This window comes from Tachypleus tridentatus, chromosome 8 (assembly GCF_004210375.1).
Source record: "Tachypleus tridentatus isolate NWPU-2018 chromosome 8, ASM421037v1, whole genome shotgun sequence".
Lineage (NCBI taxonomy): Eukaryota > Metazoa > Arthropoda > Merostomata > Xiphosura > Limulidae > Tachypleus > Tachypleus tridentatus.
In genome coordinates, this window is record NC_134832.1 from 42186390 (window position 1) to 42204235 (window position 17846).

Consider the following 17846-nt stretch of genomic DNA (forward strand, 5'->3'; position numbering starts at 1 on the left):
TTGACTCACAATCTGAAGGTCGCAGGTTTGGATTTCCATCATACCAAACGTGTTTACCCTTTCAACCATGGAAGCGTTATAATGTAACGAAAAATTCCACTATACGTTGGTAAAATAATAGCTCAAGAGTTTTTCACTGCTAAATTAGGGACAGCTAGCGCAGATAGCCCTCGAGTACCTTTTTCTGCCCCCTATTATCCTTCCAGTAGCTAAGTGGCAAATCTGAAAACTTATAACTCTAATAATTAGGTTTTGATTCCCTTGGTGGACACAGCACAACTAGCCAATTATGTTTGCTAAAAATAAATAAAATTATCTCAAACTGAGATGCGATCTCTTGACTCATGAATTCTTCTGCTATATTGATAACCAACTCCAAAATTAATTCAGTGAATGACTTCACGTGTAATTAGTGAAACAAAAGCCTTCACTCACTGTTGTTTTTTATTGTTTTTTAATTTTTCGGTCACGTTTGCTCATGTGGATTATCAAAGTCTGCGAAACTTGTGTAGCTGTTGATCCAAATATTTTCATCAGACACCCACCAAAGAGAAAATATGCGTGACTGAGCAGGAACCAAGACTCTGTGAACACTACTATATGGTTATATATAAAGCAAAAGAAAAATGTTAACATTTATTCTGCTGTAGTCACGCGTATTGCATATGCATTATTAAGTTTGAGTTAGTTGTGTAAAAAAATAGGAAAAGATAAAATCTTAAATATTCTCAGTTTATTTGTCCAAGTACAGGCATCCGTAGCCAGAAACAGAAGTGCAAATGCCAATATTTACAGTTACGTTGTCCAAGGTATACAGATATAAAATGTTTGAAACTAGTAGTGTTGGAACACCAATGTCAATGCATTCACTTTCGTTGCTCAAATTGTACGGATACCAAAAGTCTGAACTAGTAGTGCTGATACACCAGTTTCTATAGATACAGTTTTGTTGTGCATATTATAGAGATATCAAATGTTTGGACTAGTATTTGCTGGTACACCAATGTCAATATATACAGTTTCGTTGTGCAAATTATACAGATATCAAAACCAGACCCAGTAGCGCTGGTACCCAAATTTTAATATATGAAGTTTCGTTGTGTATGTTACATAGATATCAAAAGTCAGACCAGAAGTGCTAGTACACAGATTTCAATACATACATTTACGTTGTACAAGTTACACATATATAACAAACTATCGGTAGTTCACGCTACTGGTATTTATACCGACGTGTTTTAGTCATGTAAATTACACTGTTATCAGAAAACAGTGCTGCAGGCTGTATAAATATGAGCAGAACTAGTTTAATTGCGCAGTGAGATGTGTAAGTTTTGTAAACATCAGCAGACTCACTTTGTATTGTTTGTTTGTTTTGGAATTTTGCACAAAGCTACTCGAGGGCTATCTGTGCTAGCCGTCCCTAATTTAGTAGTGTAAGACTAGAGGGAAGGCAGCTAGTCATCACCACCCACCGCCAACTCTTGGGCTACTCTTTTACCAACGAATAGTGGGATTGACCGTCACATTATACACCCCCACGGCTGGGAGGGCAAGCATGTTTAGCGCGACGCGGGCGCGAACCGGCGACCCTCGGATTACGAGTCGCACGCCTTAGGCGCTTGGCCATGCCAGGCCCTCACTTTGTAATGGCAGTTATGTGTTAGACATAAGTATCAGTTTTGCTAACTATACAGACTGTACAAGGTTTTAAAAAGAGCTGATTTTACATTAAGCAATAAATTTATATGCACACACACACATACACCGTTCAAGAAATTTGTAAATACGTCACATGCTTTTGACACCTTAAGGAACTGCCTTATGTACATAAAAAATTAATGGAATCATAAAAACAACACTTAATTACGGGTTACAAATAAAAGAAGTCACATAGACCAATTTCTTTTCATGTGTTGATGAAAACGTGTGTAATTATGGAATGACTAATGCTAGTTGAAATGAAATGCAAATATTAGGAAATATGCAAGGTTTAATGTTTGTGCATAATTTAAGTGGAAAAAAAACTTTGAAACTCCTGGTAACGTTAAATGGATATTGACTTGAAAAAGTATCAAACTATTTTCTCTACATACATCATGTGTTCTGAATGTGTCTGGGAATTGTTTCCTCTTACCCCACAAGTTTTATTTGTTTTTCACTTTATCATTAAACCTTCACGTTAATAGTCTTGGGTAGTGTTAAAGCTGGTTACTGAGCCCTTTTTTATTGTTTTTTTGAGAAATTACAACTCAATCATACTGGAGTCAAACCCATTGTTGTGCTGAATGAAAGGGGTACTCTTAACTAAACATATATTAAATTTAGGACCAGAAAGTCTTAGCTTCCTTGGTACTGGTTTTGTTAGTCTCTTAATCGATGTGATTTTTTTAAATCGAAAAGTTAATTGTACAACATTTTTATGAAGAAAACATTTAACATAAATAGGTTTCTAACAAAACTGTATTGTTTGTTATATATAGCGGTATCATAGTGTGAAAACAAAGGTATGCATTTCTGTTTTCTTTACTTACACAAATTCAAATGCTAAATATCCCATTATTTCTATTATCTTTATAGCGACAAATATTTTTTTATTTTAGATTTTTTTCATATTTGGAGTGTGTCAGCACAACTCAGAACTCCACTAGAAAATGTCCAGAAACAAAAGTTGATTTCAAATTAAAGAAATCTAGAAAGGCGGTAAGATTTCATCCACACTGACAAGAAATAAATTTATGCAACAAACGCAGGTTGATGACTGTGATCGAATACAGTAGTTATAGAAGTAACCTAATTCATACGATCAACATTCTTAATATTGAACCGTTTTGAACTGTTAAAGGGTTAGAATTACATATAGACAAAGCGATTCTTCTTAAAACCAAGGAACTTATAGCATAGATGTTTTGAGATAGGATTTCGGGAAATTCTAGAACAGAAAAATTAACAACAGATAAAGCAAATTAGAAAGAAATTGAGAACAAGGTATTTTGTACGCTACTTCTTACTGATTATGTCTAAGAATACAAAAAATAATTTTATAGTGTCAACCAGGATGGGAACTTTCGGCTTAATTGTCATCGCTGGTTATTCAAGTACAACATATAATTGTTTTTGTATTAAAGTTGAAAGAACTTTGACATACTGTCTTAAGTGAAAATTCTTCCTAATGAGCTAAAATGTTTTAGTCGTGCTTTAAAAAGCATCACAAAGATTAACAAAGTATACGTTGGAATCAGTCCTTAATAAGTGAGGAACTTTAACCCAATTTATCGAGTAGAATGTTTTTAAAATCCTACCACTGTCACTTCAGGATTAATTCACCACACCCTTGTCTTTTTCAGTTTCTTGTAATTCTCATTATTTGGTTTCTGGGGCTATTTTTTTTAGCAGAAGTTATAACAATACTACTTACTTACTATACAGAAAAACAGATGACTCGCACAAAGCAAACAAAAAAAAATTATACACTTGTACAACCAGATTCCATTAATTGTCATTTCAGTAATCAAGGTGAAACTAAGCAGTTTTTAACAGAGTAAGAGGGTACATCAACTTATCTCGATCTAACACATACTTGCCGCCAGCTGTTCAATAGCGCTTGAAATGTAATAAAACAGTGAAATTATAATCAGAACTGTCTACTTAATGATGTAATAGATATAATTTCAGAACTGTCTACTTAATGATGTAATAGATATAATTTCAGGTTAAGCAAAGAAAAAAAGATTTTTGCATCTTTTCTTTTGTTCTTCTCATATTACAAATATCGAAGAAGCTCAATCAACAAAAATTAAGCCTCACTGATTGTTTCTTCTATAACTTGTCTTTTTTTTTTTTTTTGCACGATAGGAAATACAGCGTAAATATATATTAAAGCTTGGGTTATACATTGTTCTTACTGGTAAAACTTGTATTGAGCTCACAATTTTTGAATAGATAAATGATCCCATAGTATGATGATACAAAACTATATTAATTTATTTGTATCTGAGTATGATAAAAACTTAAATTCTAAAATTTGACACTATCCAGCTGTACCATCACTGGAACTAAAATTGATGTAAAGAGTAAAATACATATGTGAATGTGTTATTAATCACAAAGTCATTGAATAAGTTGTCTATGCTGTACCAACCGCAGGATTCGAACCATAAATATGTGCTTCATAAACTCCCAACCTTACAACTGAGCTGATTTTGAAGGAGGGGGAGAAATATGTGTAATTTAGAGTATGTTTTCTATGTAAAGGACATATAACCATGGCCGATTACCCCATTTTAACTTGATACAAAGAAATGTAGTAATTCGATTTGCTCGTCTTTTATTTAATATCTTCCTGAAGTTTTAATTTAGTTAAACGCTGTGGTAATGCGTGCCTTGGGTCTTGGTAATATGTGGAACGTGGATGTTATGATCTTTAAATAATCTAATGACGTAGGATCTACAACTAAACCATTAGCGTGGAATCCAAAAACTAAACTGTTGGTGTGGAATTTACAAACAAAAATACCAATGAAGAATCAAGAAAACATAATTTTGATGATGTTAATAGCATCCTCATTAAATAATAGTAGAACAAAAAGGTAGGAATTATCACTATATTTTTCTAGTTGGAAATCGGTGAAAGGGTTACTAACAGCATTTAGAGGTATCAGTTATTTTTGCGATTTTTTATTTCATTTATTCGTCAGTAGTTATATGACAACAAAAGGCATAAAAATGTACATCTCGGTATTTCTGACCACCATATCTGTGAAAGTTTTTATAATTATTTGATTGAAACTAAAAATAATAAATAACTTATAATCTTATATAACTCGCACGAATCTTTCATTAATTCAGATCCTTGAAAAATTGTAAATAAGATTGCATTTTCCTGGAAAATAAAATAGAAATTCGGACCTGCCATTGTAAATATTACTTTCCAAAACATTAGAAATTCTGATGTTACCATTATCGAACTTTCTGAGTTAAAAACACTTTCATTGTAAAGGACAGGAAGAAAAACTTTACGTAATAGATATTTTTACGAATGAGATATTTTATGGATAGCAATCAGCTAAATCATCACAAAACATACAAGCTTTTAAATTTAGTTGAGTGAGGTTACCGTTTACTGCAGTTGCCTAAAATAAATTATTGCTCGTTTTAACCCTAGACGTTAGTATCAATTTAGAATTTTATAAAAAAAAAACACCAAAAAATTCGACTCTTCTCGTGAAACAAAAGTAAACTGATTACATCTGTTAAAGGACAGATAAGATATTTAAAAAACATATGTTTTAATTGCATTTGTTCTTCAAGACTTATTTTCAAATTCTTTGTGTTATAAGACGCTTACTTACAAAACTAAAACTGACTTTGTTCAGAATACTTAATCCCCGAGCTAAACTTATTGGCAGCCGTGAAGGTTGGACCGATGTTCGTTGTTGCGATGGTTTAAAGCTTTGGTTTATTTGGAGAAGCTCTAACTCACAAAAACTCCTTCTTTGCTGTTGTTCTATTTCTAGTGTATATAACTGCTAACTTGCTGATGTTTTATAAACACAGCTTAAATTATTACTTAGTGAAAATGTCTTTACTAATCGTTTCCGGTTGGTTTTCGAAACTTGCCGCTATAAAGCTTAAATAATTTTTTTAACTTGCATCTTCTATCTAAGTGATACGTTACTGATATTGTTTTGAAACGTAATATTCATTTTACTTTATTTATTGTTTTAAACGTACACATCTTTAGAAATTTATATAGTTTAAACTTAGGCCTAGAAATCTAGGCATTACAGATCTATTTGTAACTTTGTTCAAAGATTAATAGAGCAAAGTTACAAGTCCTTTAAACGCTAGTGAATTAAATAAAAATGTGTATTACACCGATCAAACGCTGATAGATTGAGGTAAGAAACATATCACATTAATCAAACGTTGATGGATTGACGTAAGAAATATATATTACACCGATCAAACGCTGATAGATTGAGGTAAGAAACATATCACATTAATCAAACGTTGATGGATTGACGTAAGAAATATATATTACACCGATCAAACGCTGATAGATTGAGGTAAGAAACATATCACATTAATCAAACGTTGATGGATTGACGTAAGAAATATATATTACACCGATCAAACGCTGATAGATTGAGGTAAGAAACATATCACATTAATCAAACGTTGATGGATTGACGTAAGAAATATATATTACACCGATCAAACGCTGATAGATTGAGGTAAGAAACATATCACATTAATCAAACGTTGATGGATTGACGTAAGAAATATATATTACATCGATCAATCGCTGATGGATCGACGTAAGAAATGTATATCAAGTCGTTTGGTGAAAGCTACAGAGATGTTAAGCTTATCAAACACACTTTCTTCTGTGAAATTTTACTTATATTCTTATCCTTTTGTTTGAAGAACTCTATTGGTTTCTTTTATAAACAAAAATCAAGTTTAAAAATTACTGGAAGTTATTAAATAAGCGGTTCACGTGAAATGTTAACTTTCTGAAAAGATAATTTGATTATGTTTTTCCAAATCCAAATTAAACTCATTTCCAAGTGATTAATTTAACTAATCCGTTCTGATTATTGAAAAAGGATTTTACTTGCACAAGAATAATTATTCCATTTATTCCAGAGAACTAAACTTGTTTTAATCTGGATACATTCTTCTACTACTATTCTTAAGTTAAAGATTCTTGGAATTAGTGTTTTGTTGTTGCACTTCGCACTAAGCTACACGATGGTTGCTACCGCCAACTCTTGAGCTATTCTATTACCAATAAATAATGATATTGATTGCACGTTATAACGCCCCCACGGCTGAAAGGGCGGACATGTTTGGTTAGAAGGGGACTAAATTGTTTTAAACTTGCTACATTTTCGACGGTTTGCTTGACATTTTTATTATGGTAACGAGTGCTTGTTTTGCGAAAATCAGAGGAACAAGCACCTAACTAGAACACATGCAGTATTCCATCAAACTACGCGTGTTGTGTTATGTATTGATCCTTAAAAGGAACGTGACAATTAACCTGTTTTACTTGTTTACAATGATTTAAACCATCTCAACAAAAGAAGTAGAAATCATGTTTAAGTAAACGGTGGTGGAGATTTTTTCCTGGCATTTGTTGAATCTCCTTCTGGTAACGTTGTGCCGTGCACCAGACAGGAAGATCGATCCGTCCTCACCTGCCCTTGCTGCTAAACCACACGTGCAAGCCTTCTCAATTGGTTCCTTCTGTCCTACGCTAGAACATCGTAATGATATGAATCATTGTCGAGGGTTCGGAGTAGAATAACCGTTAGCAGAGTTGTTATATGATTGATTACTTTTCACAAGTTTTAAGTTTCAAATATCGAGGTAGCTAAACATAGTTTTATAAGTGAAAACCATCTTTCGAAACATTTAAAATAATTGATAGAATAACTACTAGTAGGTAGCTTATGCGTACGGAGAGAGACAAGCGTAACAAAGTTGGTTAAACAAACAGACAAAAAGTCATGAACTGCTGGGTTTCCAACGGTGTGAGTCCGTAGGTATACTATTGTTCCACTGGGGAGGGGTCGAACTGCTCATTACACTCCCCCCCTCCATTACCCAGTGGTACAGCTCTAGCGGTGGGCAGAGCACAGATAATCCATTGTGTAGCTTTGTCCTTAATTCCTAACAACCAATAAACAAACTTTTTTTGTAATTTTTTGGTTGTATTAAGATCCAGAATGTTAGGCCTTTTTACAGTTTTTTGTTTTTTTTTTTTTGTACTAAGGTTCAAAATATTAGACTAGAATATTTGTGTTCCCTGTACAGAATGAACGATATATCAAATTTCATGAATGATTTTATTCATAGGTTCTAGATATACAGATACTAATTACTTTTGTTATCATATTGTTATGATACAATGGTGGTTTAGATTTAGAAAGGTTACTGAATACAGCATAAATATAAAAACTCATGAGTATATTGGTTATGATACAGCTGCTGAAGTAAATCTTATAACGCTGTATCACGCTTTTGTTATAAATGTCAACTTATACCGTGAAAACTTTTAATGGTTAACGGAGGTTTGGGACAGGAACTGACATATCTAAAATAAAGTGAAAACAGTTAACAGATTAGCTTGCTTTGTGTAAGTCAACCCTAACTATGACCAAATGAAAAAAGATGACATAAACTTTGACAAAAATCGATGAACCAAACACTATAAAATTCAGATTTAAATGAATACAAGTATGAAAATCGACTAAGTACATGCATACGTAAACGTTTAGAGAAAACAAAAGCAAGTATATTAAGGTTTTTATGTACAACTTCAGTTGCTGTGTACGTTTACTAAGCTTATAACTTTAACCCTCAAACCACCTACTCCTTTTCATCCTGTTCTCCATCACATATTGCGTCGTAATGAATAGGTTTATATTTTTCATCTGTTATAACATTACAAGTAAAGAAATATGGGGATTTTGAGCCCCTTTGAACTCACCATTTTGTAACCTCAATTAATTCACGTGTGTAAATAATATCGCTGTAATATGCTTGATTTATTATTTGATATCACACAGCGGATTTCTACGTCAAAGATGATATTTTACATTTCATTTTTGGTGAAAAAACTAAATCTTTAATATACACACACAGGGATATATTTGTGTATGTAATCACAATAAAGAATTGACATCATTCGTTTCTAAATGAACTATACAGAGAGCCGCAATATTGTTGTTTTTATTCCTTTTGTGGCTCACGTATAACTTAACAAATTTTCGGACCAACAAGAAATTTAATGCATAAATAGTTCAGAAAACATGCGTTTAAAGAGCCAGTGGGAGAATATGGGTAATTTTAGTGTTAAATGCGAAACAAAGTTATAATAAGTTGTTATAATATCTGCATGGTAAAGCTAAATTTCTTCTTTTATTATGTATATATGATAATACTAACTACCAAAAACGAAGGTAAAACTATGAAAACTTGCCATCGTCTAAATAAAACTAAAGTATATTCGTTTCTCTTTTTGTTATTTTCTCTCTCGTGATAATATGCAATAAAGTTTTAGAGCCGTGTTTGGTTAAATCTGAAGGTAAAAATAAGGTACACTAAAACATGTTGTTTGGTGTTATGTCATCATGAAACGTTCGAATTGATGAAAACAAATAACAGCAGAAATGTTGCTTTCAAGTCTATCTCGCTGATTCGAATCCCCTTTATTGAGCAAGCTCGTTCTTTGAGCCATAAAGGAGTTAGAATGTATCAGTCAATCCTACTATTCATTGCTAAAAAAGTAGTTTAAGAGTTGGTGGCAGGTGGTATTGACTAGCTACCTTTCTTTTAGTCTATCACTCCTAAATTTGTTATGGCTAGCGCAGATAGCCCTCGAGTAGCTTTACATGAAAGTCAAACCAAACCAAACTGAAGTATAAGCAACTTATCTCTATTCATTGTGAGTATAGGACTAATAGTGCGATCACACATTAACGACATTCAATGCAAATATACTTATTCATATAACTGTAATGAAATGGACATGGCCTGAATAGGGTGTGTTAACTTTTTTTAAAATGCGGATAGTGGACATTATGTAATTACTGTCTGTAAAGTAATATAGTAACGGGGATATTACCTAGGAATCTGTTTTCAGTTCAAATAAAATAACATAGAACATCTGAGAGGCAGGAAGAGACCAACGCTAAATATCACCCTTCTTGGTCCGAACATGGTCCAAATCCCGATGCAGAACTCGACGACAAAATTAAACTAATACATTTTCCTCTATTACTTTACGGCCCCCAGTAGCACAGCAATATGTCTGAGAACTTACACGCTAGAATCTGGGTTTCGGTACCTCTGGTGGGCAGAGCACAGATAGCTTATTGTGTAGTTTAGTGCTTAATTACAAATAAAACTATTACTTTACACTTAAGTTTTGGAAACTTAATCTGAATGGTTAAAAACTACAAAGAAAGTATTTAAAATTGAAAATGTTCACCTTTTTAAATGGCCTTCTTTCTTCATGGCAAAGTTTTCATATTCTCTCTCCTAATGTGACAACAGCTTTGGACAAAATCAATATCTTAAAATCTCCATTTTTTAAGGTTTCTCATATTTGCTTTCGTGTGAAAAATAAATCTCTATGTTGGAATTTCGTGAATAAGAATAAATAATAAACGTATTTTTCTGTAATTTATATATTTATTGTTACTTTTAGAGGGATACAGTATACACTTTGCAGCTACAAATACTCGGTTTTTGCCTTAAACTTTCCAAATTTAGCTCATATTTTGCGTGCAGGAAACTGTATTATAATTTAATGAGACTTGACTTGGATTTTTCAGTGTATGACTTGACATTTATTATTAATAATTAATCGTTAAAAGTCGCAAATTCAAATTATGCAAACGTTAGCTTGTTTAAATATACACTTAATGAAAGAATATATTTAGTTGTTTTTTTGTTTTTTACTTCTTTTTATATAAGTAACACATTGCGACGACTAACTTATGACATACAGTAAATATCAAACTAGATTGAAGAGTTTTACTCGAGATTTATTTTATTAGTTTCCCTTCTGGGAGTCCTTTTTGAACAAATGAAATTAAATAGCGGCTAGATAGTATGTTTGCGAGGAGCACGTACTTGTGAAAAATTTAACATTATTATAGATCTTATGTTGTAAGGATTCTTTATACTTGAAACTTAAATGTGTTCTTGCTTCTTATGGAGAAAAGTTCCTTGTTTGTTGTTAAGTGCAAAGCTACACGATGAGCCATTCGTGCTCTTCCCACTACAGACGTCTCCCACTGGTTCAGCGGTAAATCTACGGATTTACAATGCTAAAATCAGGGGTTCGATTCCCTTCGGTGGACTCAGCAGATAGCCCGATGTGGCTTTGCTATAAAAATAAACACACACACACACACCCACTACAGACATCGATGCCTGGATTTTAGTGTTGTAAGTTCTCAGAATTTTCGCTGAGTTGTGGAGAAAAACCCCTGCAAAGTTCTAAGCAGAATTGTTGCAATATATATTATTTTCAGTTGATAACAAACCTTAATAACATTCAGAGAGAGGTTTGTTCCAAACCCCGGGTTTTAGTGTTTAAGTCCATAAACTTACTTCTGCCCCACCGGAGGACATTCAGAGAGAAGAACAAATGTTTTATACTAGCTGATTTCATCATAGTGTCAACGTCGACATATTATAAACAGTTTTCTTTCATTTTCTAACATTCTATTTCTGTTCGTTTTCAAATGATCCAAGGACTTAGCAGTAAGAAAGTAACAGAGAAATCTAATATATCCGTATATTCACTTTTTTAACATGGAGACTTCTAAATAATTATGCCAGAGCTATGTGGTGCTAAAACGTTTTTCATCATGAAGTTTTACTGAAGACGTTCTACAAATTATTATTATTGAGCTACTGTTCTTAATAAGACCTCATAAAACAATGATCGCTATGTTTTCCTGAATAAGACCTCATAGAACAATGATCGCTATGCTGTCCTGAGTAAAACCTCATAGTACATTTATCACTATGCTGTTCTGAATAAGACCTCATAAAACAATGATCGTTGTGCTGTCCTGAATAAGACCCCATAAAACAATGATCGCTACGCTGTCCTGAATAAAACCTCATAAAGCATTGATCGCTATGCTGTTCTGAATAAGTCCTCATCAAACAGAAATCGCTGTCATTCTACTGTTCTGAATTCTTCCACGTTAAATACGTTGTCATTCTGCTGCTCTGAAATCTTCCACGTTAAACACGTTGTCATTCTGCTGTTCTGAAATCTTCCTGTCGGTGTTCTGTTGTGTTGAATAAATTCTCGTTAAACATGTTATCTCGCTACTGGAATCTTAAAACGATATCTTACGAAACTAATTGCACATTATGATGCGTTTGTTCCTAATTCAAAGCTAGTTTTTTATACGGTGTTTCACATGTTGTTTTGTGTATGTCTAAGGAAAAAACATATGTAACTGTACTTGCTTTTGGTACTTTGAAGACACGTTGCTTTTTTCAAACAAGCTGCCTTGATTATCCAAGTTTAGAAATGATTTTTTTGTTCTTCGTTTCCATGTTAAAATTAGACTGTCTGTATGTGCGGAGGTTTTGGAAACTTTTTTTTTTTGTTTTAGCGATTTTCATAAGAATTGGTGTGTTATGTAGAGAGCAAAGAACTGTGAAAACCTCACAGTTCTGTATTATCCTAAGATTTTATTTCCCTAAACAGCATAACACTAAAGTTATACGAGTTTTCTAACAAAAAATGTTCGGGAGATTTTTACGGTAAAACTCACGCAAAATCTTATGCACACGAAACTTGGAATTACACCAGTTACCTGGAAAGCTGATATTTCCACGAGAGGTGAACACAACGACAGTCTGACATGTGTGTCTTGTTTGGGGAGGGTTGTAACACTCCTATCTTGCACAGAAGATAAGAATATTTCTCTTCCAAAGTTTTTATCGTAAGTTTTGCCGGATCACAATGATGTAGATATTTGCACACGATGATAAAACAGTCGATATATGAACCGTACAACCACATACTCTCTCTGTACCACTGCGATACTCAATATTAACTTAGTAAATTATCACCTTTTACATCAAAGCTAACTTGTCTGTCTTGTTATGCTATGGTTAACGTTCACTAGGGCTGTATTAAGTATTAACTATTTATGCACCATATTTGTTATTACACTGGTTAATTTTCCTTCGACTATAGAGAATATGAATTTATTTTAGTAAGTGTAAGCCTTACGTCATCAAGTTTTATATATATATACTTTTATATGCAGGTTTCTGTTTTATGCTTGCCATTTATGATATGTATCATGTCATAAATTTGTTTTTTTTTAATTCGCGCAAAGCTACATGAGGGCTATCTGCGCTAGTCGTCCCTAATTTTACAGTGTAAGACTAGTAGTCGACACTAGTCATCACCACTCATCATCAACTCTTGGGCCACTCTTTTACCAACGAATAGTGTGATTGACCGAACCGTTATAACGTCTTCACGGCTGAAAGGGCGAGCATGTTTGGTGTGACGGGGATTCGAACCCGCGACCCTCAGCTTACAAATTGAGTGCCTTATCCACCTGACCATGCTCGTCCTTGTCGTAGTGGTTTGTAACTGATTACTGTTGACCCGATAGACATCGCAGTTGATATAAGTATGCGTTATTAGTGTATCTGTAGTGTGTAATAAGGTAATGCTGATAAGAAGCTTGTTTTTATTAAATGACTGTTAACCAATTACAGTTGCATATGTCTTGCTTAGGGTATACTCATTAGTGCTGTAATTTGACCTTGAATTAATTTTCAGGGTTTTCCTCAGTTCAGACTAATTCTTCTCATCGTATCAAAAAGTCTGGACCCATTTTCAGTAACATTCATTTATGTTTGTAGGAGTTATTACTAACATGAGACATTTGTCTTGTATTCATTTATCTTTATAAAATGCAAATTAGTCAATGGAAATGTTAAACAGTGTGCCAAAATATTACTTTGTACCTGTTTCAGTATATTTTCATACAAAAAGCATAGAATGAAGATTTTTGTTTCGTTTTCTGATAAAAAGGCCAAAATATAGATATCTATATAAAGGGTATTGATACCTCAAGTTATTTCAGAGTAGAAGAGGCCTGACTATTGTCGTACATAACCAAGTTTGGTCTAAAATACATAAAATATACCTTTATGGGAGTAACTACTTGTATCTGTTTTTCCAACTTTTGAAACAAGTCTTTAAATAAAGTTTTGTTTTTAGCTTGGTTCGATTTATGTGGTATAAGAAAGATATGTTTCAATGCTTAAACTACGTAAGTTTTTCAATTCTTGACGTTGGCGTTAAATAAAATTTAATCAAAAACATCTTACGTATGGGAAAAGAAACGTAGGTCAAACTGGTAGCTACACTTGTAGAGTTGATAAGAATTTTACAGCAAATACTCGTTCAATAGTCAGTCAGGCCTCGTATTTTATATTAGTTAATATAAGCTACACGTTGAACAGAAAACACGACCTCGTTGACTAATATCACGAATAAATAATATTGAAAAGAAAAAAAAATATTAAAATTGACGCACAAACAAATACTATTCACAAGTGACACGTCATGCGGTTTGCCAACTGCTTAGATATTAGCAGCGTCTTTTTCGTGGGTTTTAGAACATCGATAAGACTCTCACGTCGCGATTGGTCTAGACTCTAGAGAAATCTAGAACCACTGGCTATCCAAATTTTAAGAATAGCAAAAGTGACCCAATTTCAATCATTTATTTATGATTTGGTTTGTTTTGAATTTCGCGCAAAGCTACACGAGGGCTATCTCCGCTAGCCGTCCCTATTTTAGCAGTGTAAGACTAGAGGAAAGGCAGCTAGTCATCACCACCCACCACCAACTCTAGGGCTACTCTTTTGCCAACGAATAGTGGGATTGATCGTAACATTATAACGCCCCCACGACTGAAAGGACGAGCATGTTTGGTGTGACCGGGATTCGAACCCGCGACCCTCGGATTACGAGTTGAGTACCTCAACCACCTGGCTATTCGTTGGTAAAAGAGTAGTCCAAGAGTTGGTGGTGGGTGGTGATGGCTAGCTGCCTTCCCTCTAGTCTTACACTGCTAAATTAGGGACGGCTAGCGTAGATAGCCCTCATGTAGCTTTGCGCGAAATTCAAAAACAAAGAAAACCTGTTATTAACACATAGTGTGTCCAGCAGCAGGTTGTTTTGACTTCGTTTAATTTTCATTCAAACAGTAAAACTAGTACACAAAGTCACTAACAGACTGAAAAATAAAGTCACGTTTCCTTTCGTGTTTTATACATGCCACTTTTGCACAAAACAACAACAATAAATCAGGATCTAATGACAAAAACTATAAAAGTATAATAACCTCAATTGCCAGCGTAAATTTCGACAAAACAACAGATATGACAATTCTGTAATAAAATTTGAAACACTTTACTTTTGACAAGACAGTTTTCAGAACAAGAATTAAAAAAATATATAAGACAAGTTTATTATAAAAAGGCAAGTTTCAGAAAATGAGGCTGTAAAGAAATTTAATGTATGTTTCTTAAAGAAAAACAAACAAACGTCAGGAAACAAAGCTGTATGAAAATTTCAAATATGGTTATTAGTAAACCAAAAAATAAGGCTGAGACGAAAATTGAAACACGTTTATTATGAAACGTTAGGCCTCAGAAAATAATGTTATGGTAAGAATTTGAAACGTTTCTTTTGACAAACAAACATCATAAAATGAGCTCTAGAGGAAATTTGTAGCATGTTTATTATAGAAAATGAGGCTTTGTAAAACGATGCTGTAAGGAAATATTAAACGTTTGTTAGAGAAAGTTAGGCTTCGTAAAATGAGTCTGTGTTAAATTCAGCAAATATCAAAAATCATTTGCAGAAAATCATCGGGAGTAAAAGAGTGATACAAATGATGCAAAATTCCATGAATGTTTGTTCAGTTAAGAGGTGCAGATTATTGAACAACTTGTGCAAAATGTGCTAAATCAGCTCCAGGTACTGATTTTAACATGAATAACAATTTCATGATTAGTATAAGTGTTTAATCCTGAAGACAGAGATGAACTTCTTTTAAAAATTTACGTATAATATGTTCATGTAATCGTACTGGTTTTTTTTTTAGCATTAACTTCTCTTTTCATTAACACGCACAGAAAGCTTCGAACAGGAAATTCTTTGTGTATTCTTATTAAAGCCAAGTCACGTAACATAAGAAGATATTCCTTGGAGATCGCGCTTTTAGCAAATTAAATGATGATATCTTATATAGTCAGTTATTACTCAAATAAGTTCTAGTGAAAGCTGTGTTATGATAAGTAAACATCGTTCGTAGTAAAACGGGTATTGTTGAGCGGAGCACAATGAGACATTCAACATAGCTTGTTATAGACTTGTATTTACCATTTATATTGAAAAGAAGGCCCGGTGCACTATGGTTTTAACCATTTTATCAACCTATTTCATAGGCTTGATTACATATAACGTTAAATTGAAATAGAAGCGGCATTGCTTATTATACACATGCAACAGACAGTTTGTTACAGGAGTCACACTTACAACGCTGTGAAGTTTCTTCAAACTGGTACAGTTTAACAATGGTTGTTTATTATGATTATTCATAACATTTTATCGCTAGTAGATGTCACGTACGAAATATGTTTCCCTGTTGATAATTAAAGACAGTTTTAATCACTCGTGAATTCAGTGACACAACCTAGTTGCTAGTCGTGGTGAAACGGGTGGCAGATTTAATACATATGCATTTGGTTCTCGGTGAATTTCCACTATTCAATGTCAACCCAGGTGCGAGGCTTCGTGAAACGGGTGACAAGTTTAATACCTAAATATTTGGTACTTGGGAGATTACCATTATTCAGTGGCAACTCAGGTGATAGACGTGGCTAAACGGACGACATATTTTAACACCTACGTATTTGGTTGTTGGCGAATTCCCACTATTGAATAGTACAATACCATCACGATTATACTTGTGACTGGAGAAATATTTTTAGCATAGCCTTTATCAAGGACGGGATTATAACAAGTTGGCAAACAACGATTAGTTAAAAATAATGAAATTTATTTTTCGGGGAATAACTATATTTCGATAGAACATTGATTTGTTGTCTTCAGGACATACAGTATGTGTCCCTCAAAAAAATCACTTCATTGTGTTTTATAAATCGTTATTTGCTAACGTATTATAATACTTACATAATACTCTTCCATACCAAAGGACGAGTTTTGTGTGATGGAAAGCAAAACAAACAAACAAACAAACAAAAAGTAACCTCTTAGAACACCTCATTTTCAAATATGGCTATGGGTATTATGATAAGCAGTATCGACAAGAGAAAATAAACACAACTATAATATTCAGACACACCTATACCACATCATATGCAGAAATGATGAAGTCGAAGTCCGCACAAAAGTTGCCCACGCGCCCATCTACCACGAACACACGCAGGTCGTTCAGGTCCCGTTCTACAATGTACACACACGAGTGTTCCAGGCTCTCTCATACCATGTACAGTCTTTCATGCCCCTTGTACCACGGAGACACGCAGGTTGAATTTCTCGAAAAGCTACACATAGATATCTGTGTTAGCCTCCCCTAACTGTGGAGTGAAAATCTAGAAGAAATGCAGTTACTCAACATCAGCCACAGTAAATTCGTGGGCATGTTCGATGAAAGGAACTGAACCCGCAACCCTCAGATTACGAGTCGAGCACCTTGACCATCAGCTCATGGCAAGCCACATTCTTTGTTTAATTATTGTACCTGTACTGTGCCCACCACGGATATCGAAATCCGGGTTTTAGAATTATAAGCGTTCTAACTTACCACTTAACCACTGTGGCGAACGATTGTTGTTGTTTTGAATTAAGCACAAAGCTACACAATGGGCTATCTGTGTTCTGCCCACCACGAGTATCGAAACCAGGATTTTAGCGTTGTAACTCCGCAGACATGCCGCTGAGCCACTGTGGGGCGTGGCGAACGAGACAGAAGTGCAACATCGAAAAAGAGCAACCATTTGGTATTGACCAAAAGATTATAAAGAAATTTCGACATAGTATGTTACTAGTTACAAATATTCTCACTGAGGGCAGTGTGGCCCTCTTTTTTAGCATATTATATGCGATATATATACCATATAATATTAATTAGTTTTTTTATTAAAGAAAGTTTAACAATTATTATCTAACATTTATAACATCGTGAAATAAAGCCTTTAAGCTTGGTACACAGCAGCCTTAAAACTCCCCATTAACA

At 33.9% G+C, this 17846-nt stretch overlaps 1 protein-coding gene across 13 annotated transcripts in view; it reads left to right on the forward strand.

Annotated features, from left to right (window-relative positions):
- Window positions 1-17846, forward strand: part of LOC143222270 (plasma membrane calcium-transporting ATPase 2-like) — a 251808-nt gene that overhangs the window by 106852 nt on the left and 127110 nt on the right. The window lies entirely within an intron of this gene.